The sequence below is a fragment of the Chenopodium album genome, chromosome 3, assembly GCF_948465745.1.
Source record: "Chenopodium album chromosome 3, dcCheAlbu1.1, whole genome shotgun sequence".
NCBI classification, from domain to species: domain Eukaryota; kingdom Viridiplantae; phylum Streptophyta; class Magnoliopsida; order Caryophyllales; family Amaranthaceae; genus Chenopodium; species Chenopodium album.
This window is the reverse complement of record NC_137836.1, coordinates 83,397,008-83,412,483: the sequence shown is the minus strand read 5'-3', so window position 1 is coordinate 83,412,483 and position 15,476 is coordinate 83,397,008. Positions and strand designations below refer to the sequence as shown.

The following is a 15,476-nucleotide window of genomic DNA, read 5'->3' as shown; positions in this document are numbered from 1 at the left end:
TCATTTGTTGTACTCATGTTTGTGCCTGCCTTTGCATTATGCTGTTTAATTACAAATATGTCTGATAGGAGTGGTCGTTAGGGAAACTATGTGCGAGAATTGAATTAGTACTAGAAACTAAATAGACAGATGCATAGTAAGGTGATGTGGAAATACTACTATCTTTCACATGACTCTGTAAGGTTAGCTTACAGTAAGACCATGTTTTAAGACTCTGCATGCTTAGAAGGATCAGGGCTCTGAATATGCTACGAACAAGCGGAGCTGGACAGATATATGGTATAATTAACCTAACAAGAAGATTAATATGACTAATTTTTCAGGAACATAGAACTATAATTTTATAGGCCAGTCCAAGCTTTCGAGTGGCTTGCACCCTTGAAAAATGAAAACTTAAAAAAAAAAAAAAAAAAAAAACAAACAAAGTAGCACTCTGGAGTCAATGACTAAATCACTAAATCAACGACCATATTGGAGAACAGAATTTGTGCTAGACATGACACCGGGACAGCTAGTTCCTGATGGTAATAAACGCAATGTTCCCAAGTCATCTCCATAAAAATCGTTTATATCAGGGCTGTATTCAGATGGTATATCAGGCAAAGTTTCACTCCCATTAAGAAACTCAACTACTTGCCTCATTTTAGGCCTTGCTTCTGCCTTAGGATGCAAACAAAGAAGGCCTAATTTCAAGACCAGCTCCATCTCCTTTTCCTGATAATCTCCTTCCATCTTAGGATCACTTGCTTTGAGAATTTCTCCCCTTTTCCAACATTCATAAACCCAATCACTGAGAAAAAGAGCCTTTGCATCGTCATCATCATCTTGCTTGCCTGTTGGCTTCCTTCCACAGCCCACCTCAAGTAAGAACATTCCAAAAGAAAACACATCAGAGCTAGTGGTAGGTTTTCGTGTTCTACTAACCTCTGGTGCAATATATCCGATGGTTCCCACTAGACGGGTTGTCTGAGGACCAATGCTATGATTGTACAGTTTGGCAAGGCCAAAATCACCCAACCTTGCGTTCATTTCAGCATCTAACAGGACATTACTTGCCTTAACATCTCTGTGAAGGACAACTAGTTCCCACTCCTCATGAAGGTATAGAAGAGCAGAGGCCACCCCTTTAATGATGTTAAATCTCGAGGACCAGCATAATTTTGACTTATCATCCTTGACAAAGAGGAACTTGTCTAGGCTCCCGTTAGGCATATACTCATATACCAAGAGAAGCTCCCTTTTTCTTCTAGAATAGCCTAGGAGTGGCACCAAGTTTTTATGCGCTAGCCTTCTCATGCTGGATATCTCCGCGATAAATTCTTTCATCCCTTGTTTCGAGTTGTGGGAGATTTGTTTCACAGCGACTTGTTGAGTTATAGTTACAGAAGGTAATACACCCTTGTAAACCTTCCCAAAACCACCACCTCCAAGAAGCTCAGAATTTTTAAAACCTTTTGTTGCTACATAAAGATCTTTGTATGGAAATCTATGTGGGCCATATTCTTTTTCCCATGTTTCAAGAGACTCATCGTACTTTTTCCTCCATACAAACCAAACTGCACCAGCAATCAATAGCAGTAATATGCAAATTACACTTAGCAAAAGTACAAATATCAGCCGGTCTATGTTTAGCTTTCTATCCTCATATAAAAAACCAAGCTTTCGATGTTTGATTCGTGGAAGTGATGGAAGCAAGGAAGGATCTAAATCTTGTGCTTTCTCACTTTGATTCAAACTCCACCCTAATGTGTTATGACTCTCAGCGACCACACTAGTAGAAGAAGAGAAGCCAACATACATAGAATCAAGGCGAAAGGTGGAAAGGTTGAAGTGCTTAGAAAATAGAAGCTTTCTAGGCACAGGGTGACCGAGTGGAGCTAATTTTACATTAACAATCATATCTACCTCATCAACATGAGTTTTACTAATAGATCCTTTGAAACCATTGTAGATGAAATGTGTTTCATTTTGACTAAATGCATATACAGCTAATCGTATTATAAGAGAAAAAATAACCAAGCTCATTATTGCGAATTGAGCTGACCGATGAACAATACCTTATTAGAGGAGTAAGATTGAAATTTAAAAGTGTTAGGAAAGCATTTATGGGTGTAAGACGTGGAAGCCCTGATCAAAGTAATTGTCGTAGAGACGTAATAAAGCAAAATAACACAGTAGTATGACCAGTTTGGTAGTACTATTATTATATGCGAGAACGCCATATTGGACGCGTTCAACGGATAGAAAAAAAATGTGAATATGAATTGAGAAAAGGCATGGGAAGTGGGGACTATATATGAAGGAGAAAGGTTAGGTATGTACTAGGGGTACACACATCAAGTGATAAGAAAATCATTAAAGTATTCCCGGTTAAGAGGATGTAACAACTAATTTTGAACCGAAAGGAGTTCAATGTAGTCTATGATAAAATATATAGCTCATAATATAATATAATCCAACATTCTTACATTGCACATTACTACATTAGATTTACATACTGGCTTACAAACATACCAGTTTATGATAAAGGTAGACTACAAGTAATGTAGTACTCGTAGTATGTAGCAGACTCTGTAATGCTTTTATATAGTTGAATGAAATCCTTTTTCACCAAAAAAACGGAGAGGCCCAATATTTGAACTGGTACTCTAACAGTTAGCCGTCTGGAAATTTGTGATTCAACGACGACATATCGAAGGACTGAATTTATGCCAGACAGGAAACTGAGAGAGAGAGAGAGAGAGAGAGAGAGTTCCAGACAGTGATGGTAGTGAAGCTGCTTTACCTCAACCCTCTTCAAAGAAACTACAGCTATCGATCTCGTAATCAGATGGTATTTCAGGCAAAGTTGTACTTCCATTAAAAAACTGCACTACCTGCCTCATTGTAGGCCTTTCTTTTGCCTTAGGATGCAAACAGAGAAGGCCTAACTTCAATACTAGCTCCAATTCCTTTTCCTGATAATCATCTTCCATTGTAGGATCACTTGCTGTAAGAATTTCTCCCCTTTTCCAACAATCATAAACCCAGTCACCGAGGAAAAAATCTTCATCATCATTATCAGACTGCTTGCCAATTGGCCTCTTCCCACAACCCACTTCAAGTAGAAACATTCCAAAAGAAAAAACATCGGTGCTGGTGGTTGGTTGTTGCGTTCTAGTGACTTCAGGTGCAATGTATCCAACAGTTCCCACCACATAAGTGGTTCGAGGATCATTGTTATGATCATAGAGTCTGGCCAGGCCAAAATCACCCAACCTTGCGTTCATCTCAGCATCTAACAGGACATTACTTGCCTTCACATCTCGATGAAGGAGAACTTGTTCCCATTCCTCGTGAAGGTATAAAAGGGCAGAGGCCACTCCTTTAATGATGTTGAATCTCGTGGACCAAGATAATTTTGATTTATTATCCTTTCCATATAGGATCTTGTCAAGACTCCCGTTAGGCATATACTCGTAGACCAAAATAAGCTCTCCTTTTCTTCTGCAGTAACTCAGGAGCTGTACCAAGTTTCTATGCCTTAGTCTTGTCATACTAGAAATCTCCTCAACAAATTCTTTCATCCCTCGTTTTGAATCATGGGACACTAGCTTCACAGCAACAAGGTGGCTTGTAGAAGGTAAAATACCCTTGTAGACCTTTCCAAAATTACCAACTCCAAGAAGTTCAGAGTTCTTAAAACCTTTAGTTGCTACATAAAGATCCTTGAATGTGTATCTATGAGGGGCATATTCCTTTTCCCAAGGTTCAAGCAGTTCTCTGTACTTCTTTCTCCAAAGGAACCAAAGAGCTGCAGCAATCCCTAATAACGCTAGTATAACCACAATAAGTAGAACTACAAATACAATATTTCTGAAGAGTAATTTTTGCTGTTTGTTTTGTGGAAGTGGTGGAAGCTTGTCAGGGTCTAAATTTTGTGCTTTTCCAGTTTGATTCCAGCTCCACCCTAGTATATAATGATTACTTGCTGCCTCACTACCAGTAGAAGAAGAGAAGCCAATATACATAGTATCAAGGAGTAAGGCAGAAAGATTAAGGTGCTTAGACAGCAAACACTTGCTAGGCTTTGGATCTCTGAATGGAGCTAGTGTTACATTCAATAACATCTCAACCTCATCATAGTCTATCCAAATTTGCATTGGTTTCCCACTATATAGCAGCAGGGTTTTGTTCGATCTTTCTTTGTCAGAGTAGTATGCTGCTGAAGCAGCATCAACAGATTTGAGGCTGTTGACATCAATTCCAACATGGTTGCTATCTATGTCTTTGAATTCAAGATTTTAGACCGTGTCTAATTCTACAGCAACTATATGATTAGAAGAACGGCCATTGGTGGAATGATCGAAGAGTCCTAGGTATTGAGAAGGGAGAGTATGTTGGAAATTTGTGGTAGGACTAATAACAAAAACGATTCCATGGCCTGAAATATTATGAACTTGAGGAACCATTGCAAAAACAAAAGTGGTAGAGAATGATAAACGACTTGGTTTGAAGATTACAGGATGTGGATAGAAAGCATGGGAAGAAAGCTGTTGCGAATGGTTTGTCATTTGAAGAAGACCATTTGAGTGGATAGTCGTGATTCCATCAACATGTAGTTTATTGATGGATCCTTGGAAACCATTGTAGATGAACTGCATATCCTCTTGAGCAAAGGTATGTACAGATAATATAAGAACAATAATAAGCATTGGAGATATAAGCATTTGAGTGGATAGTTGCGATTCCATCAAGAATGTATGATTTCTACCTCAAAGTACAGTATAAATTAGGATGAATAGATGTGGGTTATACAATATGTCCTAGTTGGTCGTTTGAAAAGTCATACTAGTATTTAATTTCTTTGGCAGCAAAATGTCGTTTTCATATTGAAGAGTATTTTCTACTAGTATGTTAATTTGTTTAATACGGAGTACTTCATACCAAAATTATTTGATAATGATATTTAACCTACTCTAAGAAAGACCAATACTTATGTAAGAAATTCAAGGTGGTATACTGGTTGACTGCATATGAAATGCTGAGCGGTGTAAACTTTGATCAAAGCCCAAATGTTTGACTTCCTTTTTTTCGTTGTCACTTACTGAACTGTCCATTTCTTCTACTTCTTGCCATGAGCAGGTTTTCTATCTTAACTGAAACACTAAAATAAATAAATAAATATATAATTTAGGCACAAGATTATATTCATTCAAGAAATTATAGAACAAGCTGACATCACCATGCTGTTTTAATTACAAGTATTTTCGCTGGATTTATAGGTCATTAGGTGAACTATATATGTATGACATGTAACAAATGAAGAAATTATGCATCCTATGATTTAAAGACCATGGACAAAGATTGAATCATATCAGCTTTAGAAACAGAACAAGCTGATGCAGAGTCAGGTGTTGCTGTAAATGAAGTTGATGGTTTCACAAGACTCCATTTCAGATTTTTGTAGAGAATTGTTAGTGTCATCCACAAAACTTGCAATACTTGCCTCAAAATGAGCTCCATTTCTCTAGAATCCTAGGATCTAAATTCTTAAGGAACGGAAGTCCGGAGCACTGAATCCGCCAAATATTTCTTCAGATAACTAGATTGGGCTTACACAACACTTCTCTCGCTGATTTTTATTTGGTGTTATTTTTCTTACTTATTTTTTTGATAAAATGATTTTATTAGGTGGTTTAGTTTTTGTTCTGTCTTGATTTTAATGCCATATTAAGTATAGAAAAACTTGTATGAACCTGGTTCACAATAATATTATTGTGGACCCGAAGTTCTACATGTACGTAACTGGCTTTGTATTGAACATAGTGACCCTAATATTAAATATAGTAACCTTAATTTTAACATAGTAACCTTTAATAAAATTTGTGTGATTTTTAATATTATTGCAAACCTAAAGTATGATGTTATGATCCTAATTTTAACCTAGTGACCTATGTTATTCATATTGACCAGTATTTTAAAATTTTCATTTAAAATTTTTTATCTCTTATGACCTTTATAAAACACAATCACTTTTATTTTAACATAATGACCATTATTTTAACATAGTGACCTTTTTTTTAAAATAAATAAAACGACCATAGTATCTCTATTATAAGTGATCCACAATAAATTAGTGTGAACCAGGTCTATTTAAGAGTTTGTATATTAAGTATACTATCTCAGTAGTGTACTAATATGAAGTATTATGTCACAAGTGTCTGGTTGCTGTTGCCTAATTAAGTTTGTCGGTCAAAGCAGGGCATACGAGTGCAGTCTGTAATACGATGAAGGCTGAAGTTTATAACTATATCTGATGGATGGATGGTACGTCATATAAACTTATTTAAATTCCATATAAAAACCTTTATCTTCACATTTTCTTTGAAAAAGTATTAATCTTATTTCCCTTAATTACCAGTTATCATGACCAGGATCCAGAGAAAAAGCTAGTTATCATTTAGTCGGAGTGCTTTTAATAATCTGTGCCTAAATTACCATGCTGATTACCACTGCTAAACTTAACTCGACTATTTTACCAGGCCAATGCTGTTTCAGATAACTGGGAAGCCTAATGTCTTCGCATAATGCTGGTTAAACAATGGAGGGTATGTCAAAACTTATCTAACTTAATTATTTTGTAATCTTTATCGTGTGTTCAGTTTTCTGCTGCATCTGATGCCTCTAGAGTTGTGCTAATATGCCTATAAGCCTATGATAGCAATTAAATTGTGAATATGTATGTAGTTAAGTACTATACTGCAATCAGTCTATTCAAGATAACAAAATATGCTTGTTTCGCATTATGTTTAAAATATAAAGCTTTTTTTAAAAGGTTTAGCCCAAGTATACCAGGGTGTTATTGGAAAGAAACCCCATTAATAGGAGGTGGTATTGTGCCCAGGCCAATTATACTGGGGTTTTCTAACATCAAATAGCTTCTTTCCCTTCAGAGGGTCCTTGAGCAACAGAGCAAGTTATAGAGACTTAAAATTCTCAGGTATAGAGCATTCAAAAAAGTTTGTGTCATGCCTGCAGATAGTTTACTGATGTGAAAAAAAAAGACTAGAACTCTGTATGCTCAGAAGGCTAGATAATGTAGGAAAGATTACCACTGAAATAAAATCTCATAATATATAAGACATGATCTTACTACACTTACACGTCAGATCTAAATACTGTGTTACAAGCACATTAATTTATGAAAAAGGTATAACATCTGACTAAGTACTCTAACTTCACTCTCAAATCATTGCTTCAACGGCCATAATGGAGTACTGAATTTGAGCTAGACATGACACCAAAAGAGACGATACCAGACGATGATGGCAATGGTAATTCTGATGAACCCGATGCTACCCAACCCTTTCCAAAGAAACTGTGGCTTTGAATATCATATTCAGATGGTATATCAGGCAAAGCTACACTCCCATTAAGAAATTGAACTACTTGCCTCATTCTAGGCCTTTCCTCTGGCTTAGGGTTCAAACACAGAAGGCCTAACTTCAAAACCAGTTCTACTTCCTCTTCCTGATAGTCCCCCTTCATTTTGGGATCAGTAGTCTTGAGAATTTCTCCCTTCTTCCAACAATCACAAACCCAATCACTGAGAAATTCCTCTACCTCATAGTGAAAGTGCTTGCCAACTGGCCTCCTCCCACAACTCACCTCAAGCAAGAACATTCCATAAGCAAAAACATCGGTGTTTGTGGTAGGTTTTAGTGTTTTACTCACCTCTGGGGCCATGTAGCCGATGGTTCCCACAACATGAGTGGTCCGAGGATCAAGGTTATGATCGTAAAGTCTAGCAAGACCAAAATCACCCAACCTTGCATTCATGTCAGCATCTAATAGGACATTACTTGCCTTCACATCACGGTGAAGGACAACTTGTTCCCATTCCTCATGTAGATATAAAAGGGCAGATGCCACCCCTTTAATGATCTTGAATCTTGAGGACCAACATAAATTTGATCTCTCAGCCTGGTTAAAGAGGAATTTATCAAGGCTTCCGTTAGGCATGTAATCATAGACCAAAAGAAGCTCTCCTTTTCTTCGGCAATAACCCAGGAGTTGTACCAAGTTTCGATGCCTTAACCTTCTCATACTAGAGATCTCCGCAACAAATTCTCTTATCCCTTGTTTTGAGTCATGGGAGACTCGTTTCACAGCCACTTGGTCACCTGTAGAAGACAACACACCTTTGTAGACCTTCCCAAATCCTCCAACTCCAAGAAGCTCAGAGTTTCTACACCCTCTAGTTGCTGCATAAAGATCCTTGTATGAGAATCTTTGTGGTGCATGCTCTTTTTCCCATGGTTCAAGAACCTCTTCGTACTTCTTCCTCCATGCAAACCAAACTGCTCCAGCAATCAATATCAACAATAGTAAAACCACACTCAGGAGGACTACAAAAATCAGCTGGCTTAAGATTTGCTTTCGTTTGATTCGTGGAAGTGATGGAAGCTTGGAAGGGTCTAAATCTTGTGCTTTCCCACTTTGATTCCAGCTCCATCCTAGTATGTAGTGACTATTTGAATTCAGGCTGCTAGAAGAAGAGAAGCCAATATACATAGAATCAAGAAATATGGCGGAAAGATTGAATCGCTTAGCTAAGAGATGTTTGCTAGGCTTCGGGTGACCAAGCAGAGCTAATGTTACATTAACAACCATATCTATCTCGTTATAGTCAATCCAAATTGTCATCGCTTTTCCACTATTTAGCCGTAGAGATCTGTTCACCCCTTCTTTATCAGAATAGTATGATGTTGGAGCAGCATCCTTAGATATTAAGCTATTAATATCAATTCCTACATGGTTGTCATTGATATCATTAACATTAGCATTTTTAAAAGTGTCTAACTCTATGGCAAATATATGGTTCAAAGATTGGTTAGTATAATTCTTGAAAGATAGGCTGGTGTTAGAAGCATCTAAGATTCCTAGGTATGGGGCTGGTTGAGAATGTCGGAAATCTGTGGTTGGACTTATAATAAAGGCGATTCCTTGTCCGGAATGATTTGATACACCAGGATACATTGCAAAAGCAAAAGTGGTGGAGAACGATATATGATTTGGTTTGAATTTCACTGGGTGTGGATAGAAAGCATGAGAAACATTTTGGGCTGTATCCTTTGTCATTCGGAGAAGACCTTTAGGGAGAATAGTCGCAACACCATCAACATGAAGTTTGTTGGTAGATTCTTTGAAACCATTGTAGATGAACTGTGTTTCATTTTGTGCAAATGCATGTACAACTAGTAGAAATATAAGAGCAAATGTAATCAAGCTCATTTTTGCTAGTTAATTGGGTGGCCTAGAGTGAGTTAGGATTCAGGAATAATAGCCAATTATATTGAAATTTGAGGTGTTATTTATCTTAGTTGAGTATTTATGAGGGGGATTGTGTTAGGATTAATTATTTTAATGAAACCAAAAAGTGAAGCAAAATCATACAGCTCAAGTTTTAGCCAAATTAAGATGAAAGCGATGTAGCTTTTGTTACAAAATAATAGATTTTCTGGTTAAGTAATTGCCTAATTGGTCCATTAAACCACTACTAGTATTATGCTTTTTAACTACTACAAGCTATTGTTTCCATTTGAGAGCACCATATTGGACACGGTCAGCAGACAGAAATCTTTTGAAAATTTAGAGAGAAGGCAGGGGAAGGGGGACCATGGAAGAAGAAGAAAGGTTAGGTGCATATCGGGAATTGGACTTCCTTGATCCCAAGTCCAATAGTGAAAGAGGGCTGAGGGATCCACGGGGTAAGATATTCAAATTTTAGATTTAAACGTAAATTTTTTTATTGTGAAGTCATAGAATCATTTCTTGACTTATGACAAGTCAAGAGAAAGTGACAACTAATTTTGGATAGAATGAGTCCAAATACTCCGTATAAGTGTTTGGATGGTTTGAGGCGGGAAATTTCCTCCATATCAGAGCTGGAATTTTCACATTGCATAATTTACATGTTACTGCTTTTAGGGCAAATTGTTATCACATTGCATGTTTACATGTTTTTTCTCATACGGTAGGAATGGTAATGAATTTTCGCTTCATATATTCTCTGACCTTAATGTCCATTGCTTCTTTCTAAATATCATTAGCCACAATATTCATCGTTGTACCTTCAAATTATCAAACGCTTACAAATGTTAAGATTTTTCATTATGTAGGGTACTAAGGTACTTGATCCTTTCTGTTGCTCTAAATACATGATTTGTAACTCATCAGTGTACTGTAACCCAAGTCTCGCGTTACACTGGTGTCAAGGGACTAAAGTCTTTGAAAAAGTCACTTTGATATCTTATTTTATTGAAGTGAAGACCTGTATATTATTATATATATTGATTAGGCAGTATGAAATAATTCTGTACTACAATATTACTTGATTTATTAAACATGTAGTCTTTCATTTAATACCTTTATACCTATATTTTGCTTTTTATAATCATCTAAATTTAGCTAGAATCTGGACAAAGATTTTGTTCATTGTTTGTCTTCCATTCTTTTTTCGGAGTCATTGCATAAAAAAATGGAGCAGTCTTTCTGTCATGACTAAGGTGGAACTTAAAAGAAAAAAAAAATGGTGTATGTCTGAAATTGTCAATCTAGTAAGAAGAAGAAAAAGAACCAAAGACCCACCAACATGTAGTCATGTACTCACATTTGTTGTTGATTAGTAGAGAGCAATTCTGATTGGATTATATAGTCATTATGTATATTAATTAAAAGTTTATTTCACCTGATTATTCAATGAATTCATGTTTGTGACTAAATTTTCAAACCAATGCCCATTTTTATGTTTATTTTGACTCTTTACCATCTATGTTACAGATGAGATGAGATAACTCACTGGAGTTATTGGGCAGCCTAGTGTCTTGGATTATGCTTGTTATATATATCCTATAGGGTATGTCAAAACTTGTATCTTCATTCCTCTGTCCCTTTTTTGAAGCTGTTTCTTCATTATATTTTGATTAAGTGCTCCATTTTTTTTTACTGCATCTGATATTTCTCGAGTTTCATTCACATTCCCTTGTAGTTTGGTCTGGTTACGAAAATGGCTGTTTTTGAAATCAATTATTTTGGAAGGAAAATAACACTTGATATTAGTTATGTCAACAATGAAGTTATCAAACCCTTATTAGTTCAGCAAGCAATTGACCCTGTATGATTACAGATATAGAGCACAAGAAAGGTTTTCATGGAAAAATAAAAATAAAAATTGGAGTAGACTCAGAAGGCTAGCTGTTGAATGCAGGAAATTAAAGAAAATCTTATTGTGAAAATAGCTCCTAATTAATAAGACATAATCTAGTATTTTACAAAGCACATCAGATCTATATATTGTGTTACAAGCACATGAGGTAGACTAACACAATATCTGACTAAGTAATTAGTGGTGTAACAGCACTTTGATATTATTGATTCAACGACCATATTGTAGGACTGAATTTGTGCTAGACATAACACCAACAGAAATATTTCCTGACGATGATGGGAGTGATGATGCTAATGAACCTGATGCTACCCAACCCTCCCCAATGAAACTGCGGCTTTCAATATCATATTCTGATGGTATATCAGGCAACGCTGCACTCCCATTCAGAAACTGAACTACCTGCCTCATTTTAGGCCTTTCTTCTGGATTAGGATGCAGACACAAAAGCCCTAACTTCAAGACCAGTTCTATTTCCTCTTCCTGATAGTCCCCCTCCATTTTGGGATCACTAGTCTTGAGAATCTCTCCCTTCTTCCAAAAATCATAAACCCAGTCACTGAGGAATTCCTCTACCTCGTTGTCAGACTGCTTGCCACTTGGCCTCCTCCCGCAACACACCTCAAGTAAGAACATTCCATAAGCAAAAACATCAGATTTGGTGGTAGGCTTTTGCGTCCTACTGACCTCTGGGGCAATGTAGCCGATGGTTCCCACAACATGTGTAGTCCGAGGATCAATGTTATGATCGTAAAGTCTAGCAAGACCAAAATCACCCAACCTTGCATTCATGTCGGCATCTAATAGGACATTACTTGCCTTCACATCACGGTGAAGGACAACTTGTTCCCATTCCTCATGCAGGTAAAAAAGGGCAGATGCCACCCCTTTAATGATCTTGAACCTTGAGGACCAACACAAACTTGATCCCTCAACCTGGTCAAAGAGGATTTTATCAAGGCTGCCATTAGGCATGTAATCATAGACCAAAAGAAGTTCCCCTTTTCTTCGACAATAACCTAGGAGCTGTACCAAGTTCCTATGCCTTAACCTTCTCATACTAGAAATCTCAGCAATAAATTCTTTCATCCCTTGTTTCGAATCATGGGAGACTCGTTTCACAGCCACTTGATCACCTGTAGAAGACAATACGCCTTTGTAGACCTTCCCAAACCCTCCAACTCCAAGAAGCTCAGAGTTTCTAAAACCCCTTGTTGCTACGTACAGATCCTTGTATGAGAATCTATGCGGGGCATATTCTTTTTCCCATGGTTCAAGCAACTCTTCATACTTCTTCCTCCATACAAAAAAAAACTGCTCCATAAATTAATAATACCAGTAGTAAAACAACACTCAGCAGAACCACAAAAATGAGGTGGCTTAAGCTTAGCTTTCGATGTTTGGTTCGTGGAAGTGATGGAAGCTTGGAAGGGTCTAAATCTTGTGCTTTCCCACTTTGATTCCAGCTCCATCCTAGTATATAGTGACTGTTTGCAACCACACCTGTAGAAGAAGAGAAGCCAACATACATAGATTCAAGGAGTACGGTGGAAAGATTGAAGTACTTAGACAAGAGATGCTTGCTGGGCTTAGGATGGCCAAGTGGAGCTAATGTTACATTAACAATCATATCTGCCTCATCATAGTCAATCCAAATTGTCATCGGTTTTTCACTAGTTAGCCGTAGAGTTTTGTTCACCCCTTCTTTATCAGAATAGTATGATGCTGGAGCAGCATCTTTTGATTTCAGGCTATTAATATCAATTCCAACATGGTTGGCATCGATATCATTAACTTCAACATTTTTAACAGTGTCTAACTCTACGGCAAATATATGGTTCAAAGATTGGTTGGTATTATCCTTGGAAGATAGGCTGCTTGTGGAAGCATTGAAGATTCCTAGGTATGTGGCTGGTTGAGCATGTCGGAAATCTGTGGTTGGACTAATAACAAAGGCGATTCCATGGCCAGAATGATTTACTACACGAGGATACATTGCAAATACAAAGGTGGTAGAGAAAGATGTATGGTTTGGTTTGAAGATCACAGGATGTGGATAGAAAGCATGGGAAAGATTGTGGGCTGTATAGTTTGTCATTTGGAGAAGACCATTTGGGAGGATTCTCGCGAGTCCATCAACATGAACTTTATTGATAGATCCTTTGAAACCATTGTAGATGAATTGAATTTCATTTTGAGCAGATGCATGTAAAGCTAAAAGAGATATAAGAACAAGTATAAGCATGCTCATCATAGTTTGGATTCAAGAACAACATCCAATAAGATTGAAATTTGGAGTGTTAGCTTAGTAAAGTGTTTATGGGGGTATTATGTTGGGAATATAATTGATTTTGAGGAATGAAAAAGTGAAGCAAAGTAATAGAGCTCAAGTGTAGCCAAAGAGATTTGAAGGCAATGTAGCTTTGTCACAATAGAATAGGTTTCCTAGTACAATAGTAGGACCATTTAATTGCTATGAGTATTATTTCCTGAGAGCGCCATATTGGACACGGTCAAGCAGATGGAAAGCTCTTGGAAAAATAGGGAAATGGCAGGGGAAGGAAAAACCATAAGATCAGAACGAAGAAGAAGAAATGTTAAGAGGACGAGTGATCCACTTGTCAAGAGATGAGGAAATCATACAAATAACACATTTTTTTTTTCATATAAAGTTATGGTATCATGTCTTTTTAATTATGACGAGTTGGGAGAATGCGACAACTAATTAATTTCGGATAGAAGGAGTTCAATACAGTGTTTGGATGGTTTGAGGTGGGAAATTTCTCCATCTTGAAGCTGGAATTATTATTTACCTTACAATGTTCAACAGCGCAGTACATACTGCGTGTTTTACAATGCAAGATTAGCTAACACACTTTAGAATCTCTATAGTTGGGCACACATCCAATTAGTGGCACTAGGAAAATTTCACCCAAGCTATTAATAGATAGCTTATGGACTACCTGTATCTAGAGGTGTCCACCGTGCGAGTCGTGCGAGCTGGGTTAGGGTTAGGTGGGTCGCGGGTTGGGGTTTCATGACACACGACACGACACACGTTAGGTAGGGTGGGCCGGGTCGTGGGTTGGGTCGGAGAAGTTGGACACACTAGGGTTAGGTTCGTGGGTTAGATGGGTCGTGGGTGGGTCGAGCTGGGTTCGTGGGTTAGACGGGTCGTGGGTGGGTCGAGGTGGGTTCGTGGGTTAGGGTGGGTCAAAGGGTGGGTCGAGGTGGGTTAGGGTGGGTCGAGGTGGGTTCATGGGTTAGGGTGGGTCAAAGGGTGGGTTTGGGTTGAGTTGGGTTAGTGTGTTAGGGTCGGGTGGGTTCGTGTGTTAGGGTCGGGTGGGTGAAACGGCTAAATGGGGTGTGTGATGTTTTAATTTTTACAAAATTAACAATTTGATGGCTTGCTCTTAATTAAGATGCCTACGTATCCTTATATCACAAAATAAGGAATCAAAGCCAACGTAGTTCTTATATTGTACTTATTTTGGAATTTGGGGGAGGAAGGGGGGCTTGGACCTATCTTTAGAAAATTAAAATTTAATTTTTCAATTAAATTCTAATTTTCGAAAAATAAGTTGCCTACGTATCCCGAAAGAATCAAAGCCCACGTAGTTCTTAGCGTACCTGATTAAGACTTTTCTAGCCACCCATGTTTGTTGCATCATCATCCCCGGAAGCTGCATCATCCGTTGACGACTCCAATATCATCACAGGATCATCTTCATCGTCTTCGTCTTGCTTTAAACCTTGAGTTCTTCTTTCAGCTTGATCCCAATCTTTCTTACAAACACAAATTTGAATGCTTTCCGGAGTTAAGCGAGATCTTTTTTCATCTAACACTCTTCTACCTGCACTAAAAGCAGACTCGGAAGCAACTGATGAAGCGGGAACTGCAAGTATATCTTTTGCAATTCTCGCTAATATAGGAAAACTTTTTTGATGTTCTTGCCACCATTTTATAATTTGAAAGCTGTTGTTGGTCTCATGTTGATATGACAAATAATCATTAATAGCAAGTGTTGAAGAAGATGATGATGAGAATGATGTAGATGCTTTGTGTTTTTTTTTCATAACTTTATCAAGAAAACCAAATCTAGAATCGGAAGTACTAGTATTAGTTGGTGTAGCTAAATCAAAACCATAAATAGATGCATAATGATCATAAAGGTCTCCCAAAACAGATTTGCATTTGTTAATATATTCACTAACATCATAATCGATTCCTAAACTTGTATAATAAAATTCTAAAAGATTTTCCAAA

The 15,476-nt window shown here is 37.5% G+C and overlaps 4 pseudogenes; all 4 read right to left on the bottom strand.

The window, feature by feature from the left end:
• Positions 1–459: 459 nt before the first annotated feature.
• On the bottom strand, positions 460–2,025 carry LOC145625535 (L-type lectin-domain containing receptor kinase IV.1 pseudogene; annotated as a pseudogene).
• A 397-nt stretch (positions 2,026–2,422) lies between these two features.
• Positions 2,423–4,889, bottom strand: LOC145620516 (L-type lectin-domain containing receptor kinase IV.1 pseudogene; annotated as a pseudogene).
• Positions 4,890–7,126: 2,237 nt separating this feature from the next.
• LOC145620507 (L-type lectin-domain containing receptor kinase I.8 pseudogene) lies at positions 7,127–9,475 on the bottom strand (annotated as a pseudogene).
• Positions 9,476–11,419: 1,944 nt separating this feature from the next.
• Positions 11,420–13,463, bottom strand: LOC145625534 (L-type lectin-domain containing receptor kinase IV.1 pseudogene; annotated as a pseudogene).
• Positions 13,464–15,476: the final 2,013 nt, after the last annotated feature.